Source organism: Ranitomeya imitator, chromosome 5, assembly GCF_032444005.1.
Source record: "Ranitomeya imitator isolate aRanImi1 chromosome 5, aRanImi1.pri, whole genome shotgun sequence".
NCBI lineage: Eukaryota > Metazoa > Chordata > Amphibia > Anura > Dendrobatidae > Ranitomeya > Ranitomeya imitator.
Window position 1 is genome coordinate 454466998 of NC_091286.1, and position 12451 is coordinate 454479448.

At 39.3% G+C, this 12451-nt stretch overlaps 1 long non-coding RNA gene across 1 annotated transcript in view; it reads right to left on the reverse strand.

Annotated features, from left to right (window-relative positions):
• The window catches only part of LOC138680809 (uncharacterized), a 267142-nt gene that overhangs the window by 39444 nt on the left and 215247 nt on the right, over positions 1–12451 (reverse strand). Inside the window, exon 5 of the long non-coding RNA XR_011321780.1 lies at positions 5318–5411. This is a non-coding gene — a long non-coding RNA (uncharacterized lncRNA). The remainder of the gene's footprint in view (positions 1–5317; positions 5412–12451) is intronic.

Below are 12451 nucleotides of genomic sequence, written 5' to 3' on the forward strand. Positions count from 1 at the left end.
CAGGTTGCCTTTCCAGAGCTTCGATCTTCCGGCTCTCGTTTAGTAGTTGTCGGAAAGTAGGCTGCATTAGGCCTACAAATTGGGTATGGGATGGAGAGAGATGGTGTGTTACACTCCAAGGTGTTCCCCAGGTTTCCTTGCCATTGCTTCGGTCTTCCGACTCTCGTTTAGTAGTTGTAGAAAACTACACTGCATTAGGCCTAAAAAATGGGTATCGGGTGGAGAGAGATGGTGTGTTCCACTCCAAGGTGTTCTCCAGGTTGCCTTTCCAGAGCTTCGATCTTCCGGCTCTCGTTTAGTAGTTGTCGGAAAGTAGGCTGCATTAGGCCTACAAATTGGGTATGGGGTGGAGAGAGATGGTGTGTTCCACTCCAAGGTGTTCTCCAGGTTGCCTTTCCAGAGCTTCAATCTTCCGGCTCTCGTTTAGTAGTTGTCGGAAAGTAGGCTGCATTAGGCCTACAAATTGGGTATGGGGTGGAGAGAGATGGTGTGTTACACTCCAAGGTGTTCTCCAGGTTGACTTTCCTGAGCTTCGATCTTCCGGCTCTCGTTTAGTAGTTCTTGGAAACTACACTGCATTAGGCCTACAAATTGGGTATGGGGTGTAGAGAGATGGTGTGTTCCACTCCAAGGTGTTCTCCAGGTTGCCTTTCCTGAGCTTCGATCTTCCAGCTCTCGTTTAGTAGTTCTTGGAAACTACACTGCATTAGGCCTACAAATTGGGTATGGGGTGTAGAGAGATGGTGTGTTCCACTCCAAGGAGTTCTCCAGGTTGCCTTTCCTGAGCTTCGATCTTACAGCTCTCGTTTAGTAGTTGTCGGAAAGTAGGCTGCATTAGGCCTACAAATTGGGTATGGGGTGGAGAGAGATGGTGTGTTCCACTCCAAGGTGTTCTCCAGGTTGCCTTTCCAGAGCTTCGATCTTCCGGCTCTCGTTTAGTAGTTGTCGGAAAGTAGGCTGCATTAGGCCTACAAATTGGGTATGGGGTGGAGAGAGATGGTGTGTTCCACTCCAAGGTGTTCTCCAGGTTGCCTTTCCTGAACTTCTATCTTCAGGCTCTCATTAAATTGTGGTTAAACGGAACAACTGCATTTGGCGTACTAGTTGGTTTGGGGCCTACTATCGGTGTCTGCCACTCCTTGCTGTTCTCCTGGTTTCCTGTCCTGAAATTCTGTTTTCAGGCGCTCGTTAAGTAGTTGTTAATGTTAGACTGCATTTGGCCTACTAGTTGGGTTGGGGCCTACTATCGGTGTCTGCCACTCCTTGCTGTTCTCCTCCACTGAACAAAGCTGTGCCGTCTGTTTACTACGGTTGCCAATTTTGAACTGCATTTCGACTACTTACTGATTTGGGCCTACTCTCTGTGTCAGCCTCTCATTCCAGTTGTCCTCCACTGCAATGCCCCCTGGTTAGTCCTGTGTTACCAATTTTGAACTGCATTTAGCCAACTTTATTCTTTGGGCCTATATCTGTGTTTCCTCCTCATCCTGCCCATTGCCCAGCCAGTGATAGATGAGTCTGCTGGTACATTGACCCATAACGCAACATTCCCCGTGCACGCTACACAACAACATTGTGACCCTGCTGAAAGTCAGGTTGCTCTTCCCGCATACCATACCACCTTACACGGGGACAAAGAGGAAGGTGCAGATGAAAGTGCAGGTTCCTTCATCAGGTGGGGGGAGGAATACTAGTTGGCGACGTCACTGGCACAGGGCCTCTCATAGTACGCAAAAGTGTTGCTGCCGGTGGGAGGCACCCCCGCCGTGCAAACACACCGCTGTACTTTGAGGGGCCCTGTGCCAGTGCCAATGCCAACGAGTGGGCCCCCCCTGCTTGCTCAGGTTCACAGCACTTGCAAAGTTGAAATACTTACCTCTCCCTGCTCCACTGCCGTGACGTGGTCCAGATTTCCTGGGCCCACTAATTACTTGAACCAGCCCTACCCACCACAACTTTAGCCAAATGACCCCCAATTTCAAATGCCTTCCAATTATTATAAGGTAATTTACGCTTGACAAGCTTCATTAAGAAGAATGGATGGTTTTGACATTAAAATGGGCACTCTAGGTGTTTTCCTGGCCCCCACTCACTGCCGACTATGCTGCCCCATTGACTTGCATTGGGTTTCGTGTTTCGGTCGATCCCGACTTTACGTCATAATCGGCCGATTTCACTCGACCCGACTTTTGAGATAGTCGGGTTTCGCGAAACCCGGCTCGACTCTAAAAAGGTCAAGGTCGCTCAACTCTACTTACTATTAATCAATAAAACGTTATTTTCAGTTTTTTGACCAATGCATACATACTGATTATAGCCCACCAAAGTCCTTTGTTAGATTCAGGCATCTGCTCCAACAGAGACCCAAGATCCAGCAGAAATCAAACCATATTTGGAGCTGACTTTGACTCCTTTATACCCTAACCGTTCGTCAGCAGAGAATTAATGGGGAAGGATCAGGGGTGTCATTCAGCCATCATCTGCCTAAAAAAGCCACAAGTGCCACGAGTTGAGTGTAGCTCTGCTTGTGACTGTTAACCTGTTAAGTGCCACTGTCCTTCTCTCACTGCAGCATTTACAGTGCACATCCGGGGGGCACTGTGTTCTAATCGCTGATTGGCACCGCCGTGATGCAATCTTGTACCACCAATGGGTTACCGCAATGGCTGAAGGTCTGCTGAAAACTCCCGTTATTACAGTACTCCTGTGAAACATCATATCCAACTCCAAATAGAATAAAAACCTCAGGTTGCTCTGCAAAACACAAGCCCTCACACAGCTCCATCAGCTGCAAAATTAAAATATTACGGTCTTGGAAAATGGTGACAAAAGCTATTTTTTATGAATTTCAGATTTTTTCACTATTTAAATAAAAAAAAACTATGAAAGTTTGGTATTGCCATAAGCATACTGACCTGGAGAATCAGATTTCTAGATTATTTTTATTCCACATTGAATACTATAAAAAAAACAAAACCCAAAAAGCTATTTCACCTCACTTTTAGTTTTCTTCCCATTATCCAGTACTTTCTATGGTAATATTAATAACTGTCTTTCAAAAGTACAACGCATTGCTCAAAAATCAAATCCTTCATATGACTATGTGGGTAGAAATATAAAAATGCTATGGCTCTTGGACGAAGGAGATGAAACAACCAAAGCACAAAAGTAAAAAAATTCCCTGTCTCTAAAATGTTAACGTCAATCACATCCACAAAGGCCTATTTCCAAATAGATGAGAGTTGTCCTTCATAATCAATGATGATCACTTGCATTATGAGATCTCTCCAAGAACCGAACCTTATCAACCCAAAAGTGTGTTTCTAGCTGTGGTTGGTATTTACTGATAACTATGCAGGTGATACAGACTGTGGATCCTTGAAGGTCTGTACCTGCAAGGAATCAATTGTAAATAACTGGTAAATTAATAATATCCTTTATTTAATGGATTTTATCATATATGAAAATAACATTATATACCTACTCCTAACTTCTCCTTTTGCTTTATAGTTCTTTTCAATATGCTGTAATGTGTTGACATCTGCTACCTGTCAGGTTATGGATGAAATCCACTGAGCATTTTGCACCATCCCATAAATTCTAATTACACCCTTGATTGAGGATCTTTAAAAAAAAATGTCATTACTGTTGAGTGAGTCTGCCATGTTGCATAAGAGGATGAACAACAATGATTAGCTGGATATAATTAATGTCTGCTACATGATGATTTCAATGGGAATGGCCATAAATTACCACAATTTTGTGTAAATTTATTCTCATAGATTTGTTACGTGTGCTAATTGTTGCTTCCGGAAATCTAGTTATGTCATTTTCATTTATTGTAAGGTCTCAACTAAACTCCAAATGCATAAGTAACTAAATGACTAACTACCTAACTTCTTTTTTTACATTAACTTTTTATATTTATATGTTAATATTGTTTTGTGATTTTATAAATTAACATTTCATGTTGTCTGAATGCATAGACCATTAAGAAATAACAATTCTTCTTGCTACAAATATATGGTGGTATGCAATCCACATCCATATAAACATTAGAAAAAACTTTTATGGTGCCAAAGTTCAAGACTTTCATCGTTTTCAGCAAAGTATAAAGCACAAACTTTCCTAGCCTGCAAAGTTCCTCAGTTCTAGCTAAGCTATCACTATTTCCGTTCATTGCTAGGAAGACAAGAATGAGAAGAATTGTTAATTGTACCTTGACAACCATTCTTGGTGCCAAAAAATGACTTTAAGCTTAATTATGGCGGAAACAGCAGCTACATTGTGTGAGATGGCATGTACATTGACCCAAATCAAGGTGCAGATTTTACTGTGTGAATCTGTTTCACATCCAAATGGCCATTAAGTTTCAATGTGTTGACTTATTAATATTTAAGAATACCTATGATTTGAATCTTTTGTCACACATGTGGCACAGTGGGATTTCCAAGTGTTTGCCAATTATACATAGTTTCAATTCTTTAAAATTTCACTTCCCGTTGTTTCCTTTCTAAAGTTTTTGAAGTGGTGTCACTAATCTAAGTTCCAAGCATGTTTTAGTATACTCAACAGCCGCCATCTTCATCTTCAATCTTCAATCTTGCCTTGCGCAGACGTGTACTACGGAGGACATAGAATGAACTTCAATAGAAATATTGCGGCCAGCATGCAGCCGGCGGGTAAGGAAAGGGTGAATCAAACACCCGAAAACTCCGCTCATATGACCGAAAACCGGTCCCGCCAAATTCAGGTGACAGGTTCCCTTTAATAAGTAGTCATTTGGTGTAAACGGAATTCAGCATATTAATAAAGTAACTATCTTGATCTAAGACAACGGAAACTAACACAACCTTATTTCTTACCAATTAATTCATGCCATAGTGAGATGTATGACATTGCATTAAGAAAATACAGATTAGAATATCCCTTAAGCTCCTGATTGGCGAAAAATCGACAAAGCCCTACATACTTCATATAAAGAAGTTTGCTATATACAAGTAAACAGACACACACCTAACACTTTCAGATTATGAGTGTATTCCAGTTATTTCCCAACCAAAGCCATCTATTCACAATGGCAGAAGCAAACCCCTGTGGAGTTATTCTCTAAGGATACTTGTTTTAAGGTACTGGTGTTCCTGGTGGGCACTAAGAGATTTAAATTATAATGAAAATTAACACATAGTTTAGTGCAAAGATCTTCTGGAAAAAACATATATTATTCTTGCAATAGATAAACTCATGAATATTTCATAGTAACATCATCAATGACGTGAAAGAAAATGAAAGATGTCATGGAAGGTCAGGTACTTACTGTTTGAAATGGGAGATGTTCAGCAAAATCAAAACTTTCATGATATGCCATCTTGTGTGCACAATAATCCATAGTCAAATATTTCCCAGGCCATCTGGGACAAAAATATGCTTTAAAATATGAATAAAATCCAAAGATTTATTATTTTCTCTATTATTATTACTGGTAAAATGTATACTTTTTTTTAATTTAATTAAATTTGTAGTTTTCTACAAAATACACAAATATACTTATCAGTGGATGCATGAATGGATGGAAGGATGGATGGACGGATGAATAGATAGACAGATTGATGAATTCGTCCATACCAAAGTATGCAGTGTTTTAGGTCTAAAACTTTCTCATTAAAAAAGCACTCCCATCAAAGTTTTTAACCTCTTAAAATACTGCAATCAACATATTATATAGTACTCTGCAATTACAATTGCTCAATTTGCCTTCAAATTTTTCACTCTTTGCTTCATTGCAGCCATTCGCTAAATTCAAAAAAGGGTTATTTTTTTCTCATTAATGTGCACTCTGCACCCCATCTTGACTGAAAAAAACCTGAAATATAGTATTTTTTGCAAATTTATGAAAAATAAAATCTGAAATATCACATGGTCATAAGTATTCAGACCCTTTGCTCAGTATTGAGTAGAAGCACCCTTTTGAGCTAGTACAGCCATGAGTCTTCTTGGGAATGATGCAGCAAGTTTTTCACACCTGGATTTGGGGATCCTCTGCCATTCTTCCTTGCTGGTCCTCCTCAGTTCCGTCAGGATGGATGGTGAACGTTGGTCGACACCCATTTTTCAGGTCTCCCAAGAAATGCTCAATTGGGTTTAGGTCAGGGCTCTGGCTAGGACAGTGAAAAATGGTCACTGTTGTGAATTCTGCTCTTGGGTTCCCTCCAGCGGTTGTTGGTGGGAATGCAGTTGTCTCTGACTCGCAGTCCTGGCCAGGTGTATCGGATAATTACAATTCTGACTGGGATATTGAGGTGTGCAGAATCTTTTAGCCCTTGCCAGTTGTTAATGTTTCTTTGGAAGTGTTGGATCTCTGCCTGGCCTCTCCTGCTTATCTGCCAGTTCAGCAAAGATAAGTGTCTGTTTCTTTTCCTGTGGCACACATGCAGTGTGCTTATTTTCAGTACTGTTCGTTTGTTTTTCTTTTGTCCAGATTAGACTGTGTCTGTGTTTTCTCAGTCTGGTTGGTTTCACTGGAGTTGCAGATATACGCTCCTACATCTTTAGTTGGATGTAGGAAGTTTTTTGTATATTCTGCTGTGGATTTTTTGAAGGGTTTTAATACTGACCGCACAGAACTCTGTCCTATTCTGTCCTATCTAGCTAGAGTGGCCTTCTGTGCTAAATTCTGTTTTTTCTGCCTGTGTATGTTTTTTCCTCTCCGACTCCGCCAATATTTGTGGGGGGCTGTCTATCCTTGGGGGATTTTCTCTGAGGCAAGATAGTATTCCGATTTCCATCTTTAGGGGTATTTAGTCCTCCGGCTGTGACGAGGTGTCTAGGTGTGTTAGGTACACTCCACGGCTACTTCTAGTTGCGATGTTAAGTTCAGGGTTGCGGTCAGTATAGTGGCCACTTTCTCCAGTGAAAGTTCTCATGCAGCTCCAAGGTCACCGGATCATAACAGGTCACATAGCTGTTCTGAAAGCCCTATATTGTTATTTTAGCTGTGTGATTAGGGTCATTGTCTTTTGGAAGGTGAACTTTTTGCCAAGTCTGAGATCCGGAGCACCCTATAAGGAATACTGTAGGAGAAAGAAGTGTGAGTAGGGTCTTATCTGATGGATAGGAAATAGTGTAAAATTAGATTGCACTCACCTGATATATCTTTACATTAGCGCATGGAAACTCATCAGTGGTTGACAGCTGCTGCAGCTCCACTAGTTCCACTAGTCAATTCGGTGACCTAGTCATAATATAGAACTGGAGAAAATTTGTGGATGATATCTGCGCTGCTGCACAATTTTGAAATACAAATTATGGTTTATTTACTAATTTACTCAACGCATTTCGCAGTCACTAGAACTACTTCAGAAGATGTTATCTCCTAAAGAAGAAGTCCTAGTGACTTTGAAAAGAGTTGAGTAAATGAGTAAATAAACCATCATTTTTATTTCAAAATTGTATGACCGGATTTATGCAGCAGCACAGATATCATACACAAATTTTCTCCAGTTCAATATCCAGAGCACTCTGGAAGAAGATTTCATCTAGAATTATCACCAAAAAGGTCTATCTTTGTCTCATCAGACCAGAGAATCTTATTTCTCATAGTCTGGGAGTTCTTCATGTGTTTTTTAGGAAATGTTATGTGGGCTTTCATATGTCTTGCACTGAGGAGAGGCTTCCGTCGGGCCACTCTACCATAAAGGCCCGACTGGTGGAGGGCTGCAGTGATAGTTGACTTTGTAGAAATTTCTCCCATCTCCCTACTGCATCTCTAGAGCTCAGCCACAGTGATCTTGGGGTTCTTCTTTAGTTCTCTCACCAAGGTTCTTCTCCCATGATTGCTCAGTTTGCCTGGACGGCCAGGTCTAGGAAGACTTCTGGTGGTCCCAAACTTCTTCCTTTTAAGGATTATTGAGGCCACTGTGCTCTTAGGAACCGTGAGTACTGCAGAAATTCTTTTGTAACCTTGGCCAGATCTGTGCCTTGCCACAATTCTGTCTCTGAGCTCCTTGGCCAGTTCCTTTGACCTCATGATTCTCATATGGTCTGACATGCACTGTGAGCTGTGAGGTCTTATATAGACAGGTGTGTGCCTTTCCAAATCAAGTCCTATCAGTTTAATTAAATGCCGCTTGACTCCAATGAAGGAGTAGAACCATCCCAAGGAGGATCACAAGGAAATGGACAGCGTGTGACTTAAACATCAGTGTCTGAGCAAAGGGTCTGAATACTTATGACCATGTGATATTTCAGTTTTTCTTTTTTATTAAATTTTCTTTTTTCATATATATACATTCTTATATCATATTATATCATATAAAAATACATTCTTTTCTCAGTCAAGATGGGGTGCAGAGTGTAAATTAATGTGAAAAAAATGAATTTTTTAGAATTTACCAAATGGCTTCAATGAAGCAAAGTGAAAAATTTTAAGGGGTCTGAATACTTTCCGTATCCACTGTAGCACTTTAAAGCACTAGCACTTTTAAAGGATGTATGAGATGTATTACTATTGCACTATTGATTGAATCATGCACTGCTATGCATTTTTTTGCAATATTTATGGAGATTGTTAGTAATGAATTATTGTATACTATACCTATATATATCCACATGTATCATTAATTCACTGCTTGAGAAAGGCTCAGTGTGAGTCGAAACGTTGGCACGCCGTTTGGGTCTAAATAAATCCACTTATTCACCTGAAGTAAATGGAGTGCTGCCTTCCATTTTTCTTGTTATGGACTTTTTTCTTGTTATAGATAGACAGATGATAGATACAGTAGATAGATAGATAGAGATAATATACCATAAATATGCACCCAATGTATATATGTATGTACATTTTCTGAATTCTTAACCTTTAAAAATATGCTTTTTTTCCATCACCTATATTAAGACGATACATAGTAAAAGAAAAAGTGAAGAAGACATGTTTGTCAAATATTTTTAAATTATTATTTTTCCACTAGATTCAACAAATTATTTCCATGCAGTATTTAAGTCGAGACCTTGAAAAATATCACCAAATATCTCTTGCTGTTGTGAAAGTCAGTGCTTTCTATGTGCACAAACATTTGCTTTGGATTCTGTATGGAGATAACACAGGTAGAGATTTACATTCATCAACACACATGTAAGAGTCAATTTTCGAGGATTATACTAGCACATGACAGACCTATTTAAGCCCCGCATTCATTTTGTCACATTATTGGATGGTGGCACATTGCTGTTTTTCTGAGTTTCATGTTCAAATTCACAAACAATTACTGATAAGAGAGAGGACATAATGATGGGGTAGAGTAGCTTGAGCAAACCGCTTGTAGCCTGGAGGGTTCTCAGTGGTACAATTCTATCCTATTGTTGCGATGATGATAGGAAGTAGTTTAGGGTAGTTAAAACACTGGGCAGGAAAGAAATGCAATATAAAATACTTTCACTTCCTTTCAAATGGGGGAAAATGTACTGGAGTGGTGTCATGGTTAGAAAGGTGAGAAAAACATACTTTCTGGAAAGCATGTGGCGAATTACTCAGTTAAAAGCTAAGTGCAATGTTCCCTCTGACTAATAGCATGCTGTCATCAGATAAAATATCTGGCGCATCTCGCTGGCTTTATCTAGGCAGAGGGACTTTGGTTCTTCCTATTCAGACTAGTATTTAGAGCTGGGACAATATCTTTGTGTGACATTTCTTTACCTCCGTTTTGGAAACAACTCAATTTTTGTCTCCTTATTTGGGGATTTTTAGACATAAGAAACACAGTTGGAAATAAGCTTACAAATTGATTCCCACCGAAAGCACTTATGATGCCAAATAAAAGGAATAGGAAAACCATATTTACAATAACAGGCAAATCTCCCAAAAACATCTAAAGAGATAAGTAATCCCACCAGAACTACCAGTAAAACATAACCCTAAATACCGCATTGAAATCTAAGTAATCCAACAGTACAATGACCAACCTAAAAAAATCAACCTCCTAAACTGATACGCCCATGGTACTACTTGACTCGCCATCATACTATAATTGAATAATTTAAAAATGACAGCTTCAAAAATGTATCAAGAGCTGTGTGTGGCAGTGGATAATGGCAATACTAAAAAGTATACTATTAACAGATACACTAACACAGGGATGTAAAACTCAAATCACAGTGGATCAAAATTAAAAACTTCCAAAAACTAAAAAGTCCAGTTGATATTTATTAAAAAATGTCTACAATTGTGGAAGATTTTAACCATCATCAAATATTACCATGAACCAATCTGGAACAAGCAATGCTTAAAGAAATCTGTCATCAGGTTTTTGCTACCCCATCTGAAGGCAGCATGATATAGGGGCAGAGACTTTGATTCCAGCTATGTATCATTGATATAATTTTGATAAAATCAAAGTTTTCTAGGGATCAGATCAAGCAATTAACCCCACCCACACCACTGAAATGCAGCTTTCTGCCTATGCACAGAAAGGTACCAATCAGTGCTTGGTATGGGGTAATACAGAAGTCATAAACATGTTTGACTACCTGGCAGCAGGTTACTTGTCCTCTAATGATAATCACCTTCTGATAAAACAGTGGTGGGTGTTTGAGTTAAAATGACAATACTAATTTGCCATAAATTGATTTGATTATTCAATATATGTGCATAATCTAGCAGGACAAAATGAAAACAAAATGAACAAATATTCTGTAGTAAATAAATATTAATAGTACACATAAATAACATAATATCAGAAAGAGAAAAAATTAACACAGGAACCAATAATAGTGATAAAGGACACATTTTTATTAACAAAAAATCCCAGAAATGACAGGTTATTAAAAAAGTGTAAAACCACAAAATGGCACAATGAACCCACCACATACTACATAGAGGCTGTACTCAAGAGATTATGTAGTAAAGAACTTCCCAAAATAGTGTATACAAGAGAACATCAGGAGAACATGATGAAGTCATGATACTCACAGAGGAAATCACAAGGAGTAAAAAAAAAGGTATTCAATGTGGTAAAAACATTACCTCTTGTGGGTGATGGTGCATGCCCCAACGCACGTTTTGGCTACTGCCTTCTTCTGGGGGTGGCATCACAATAAAACAAGAGCAAAGTTATATAGTTTATAGTGGACAAATCAATGACTGGATTACAAAGGGAAGGTTATTAACAACACTTCTGTATGGCCAAGAATATTCAGGTAGGTCCAGAACTTGATATTCAAGTGGATTATTTGAGTGTTTGGGGAGTGGTGTATATATACAACCAATTGAATACTCTAGGGGCATTGCCAGAGCGTACCATACATCCATGTAGCCCATGTATGAAGGAACCTCCCCTTATTCAGAACAAGTAGGTCAACCATTCAAGGCATCCCTGCATTACATAGATGGGCCCATTCTGGTGTGCCTCAGTATGATGTGTTACTGATCTAGCAGGGAAGTTCACAACAGCTGGCTACCTTCTTTAATAACCTAAACACAAATGACTTGAGTGTGCGTCTAACATATAAATCTCATCCGGATGCGATAGATTGTCTAGATGTCATGGTGAAACGCTACAGCGATGGAATCTTACAAACAGACCTCCTCGTAAGGAGACATCCGTAAACTCTGTTTTGCATGCAGAATCAGCCCATCCCCCACAAGTCATTAAATCTATACTGAACCGGACAATGTCTTAGGGTTCGCCAGATATGCTCATCAGACGCTGACTTTGAAGAGAGAGTCCTGGATCTTAAAAATAGATTTTGTGCAAAGGGCTACAGCAATAGGCAAAATAAATTAGCATATACAGTGCCTTGCAAAGGTATTTGGCCCCCTGGAACTTTTCAACCTTTTCCCACATATCATGTTTCAAACATAAAGATACCAAATGTAAAGTTTTGGTGAAGAATCAACAACAAGTGGAAAACAATTGTGAAGTTGAACGAAATTTATTGGTTATTTTAAATTTTTGTGGAAATTCAAAAATTGAAAAGTGGGGCGTGCAATATTATTCGGCTCCTTTAACTTAATACTTTGTGTTTATTTGATTTTAATTTGCTCGTTTTTATCCTAGAGCAAAGGGTATTGAATCTTGAGCGGACCATATCGATCCAGTTGAGTCTCACATTGACAATACCTTCAAGTGTCCAATTCTTATGGGAAGATAATTGGGATCTGTTATTTCCTTTGGTTTCTAATTCTGGAATCCTTGTTAAATAGGAAATATCTATAGGCTGGACAAGAAATATGTGTGGAATCCTCTATTTCTTCTACATAGCTGAAATAGAATAATTGGAGAATGCTGCTCCGGAACAATTTACATCTGTATTCTGTTTATACATCAAGAAATTATCTCCAAACTAGTGCACTCCCAGGATGCAGCAAACCCATGTATCAAAGATGGCGGCAATACAGGTGCAAAATACTGATGAAGCAACCACTTACAAACTACCAACTCATGGAGGGGTGATTGCT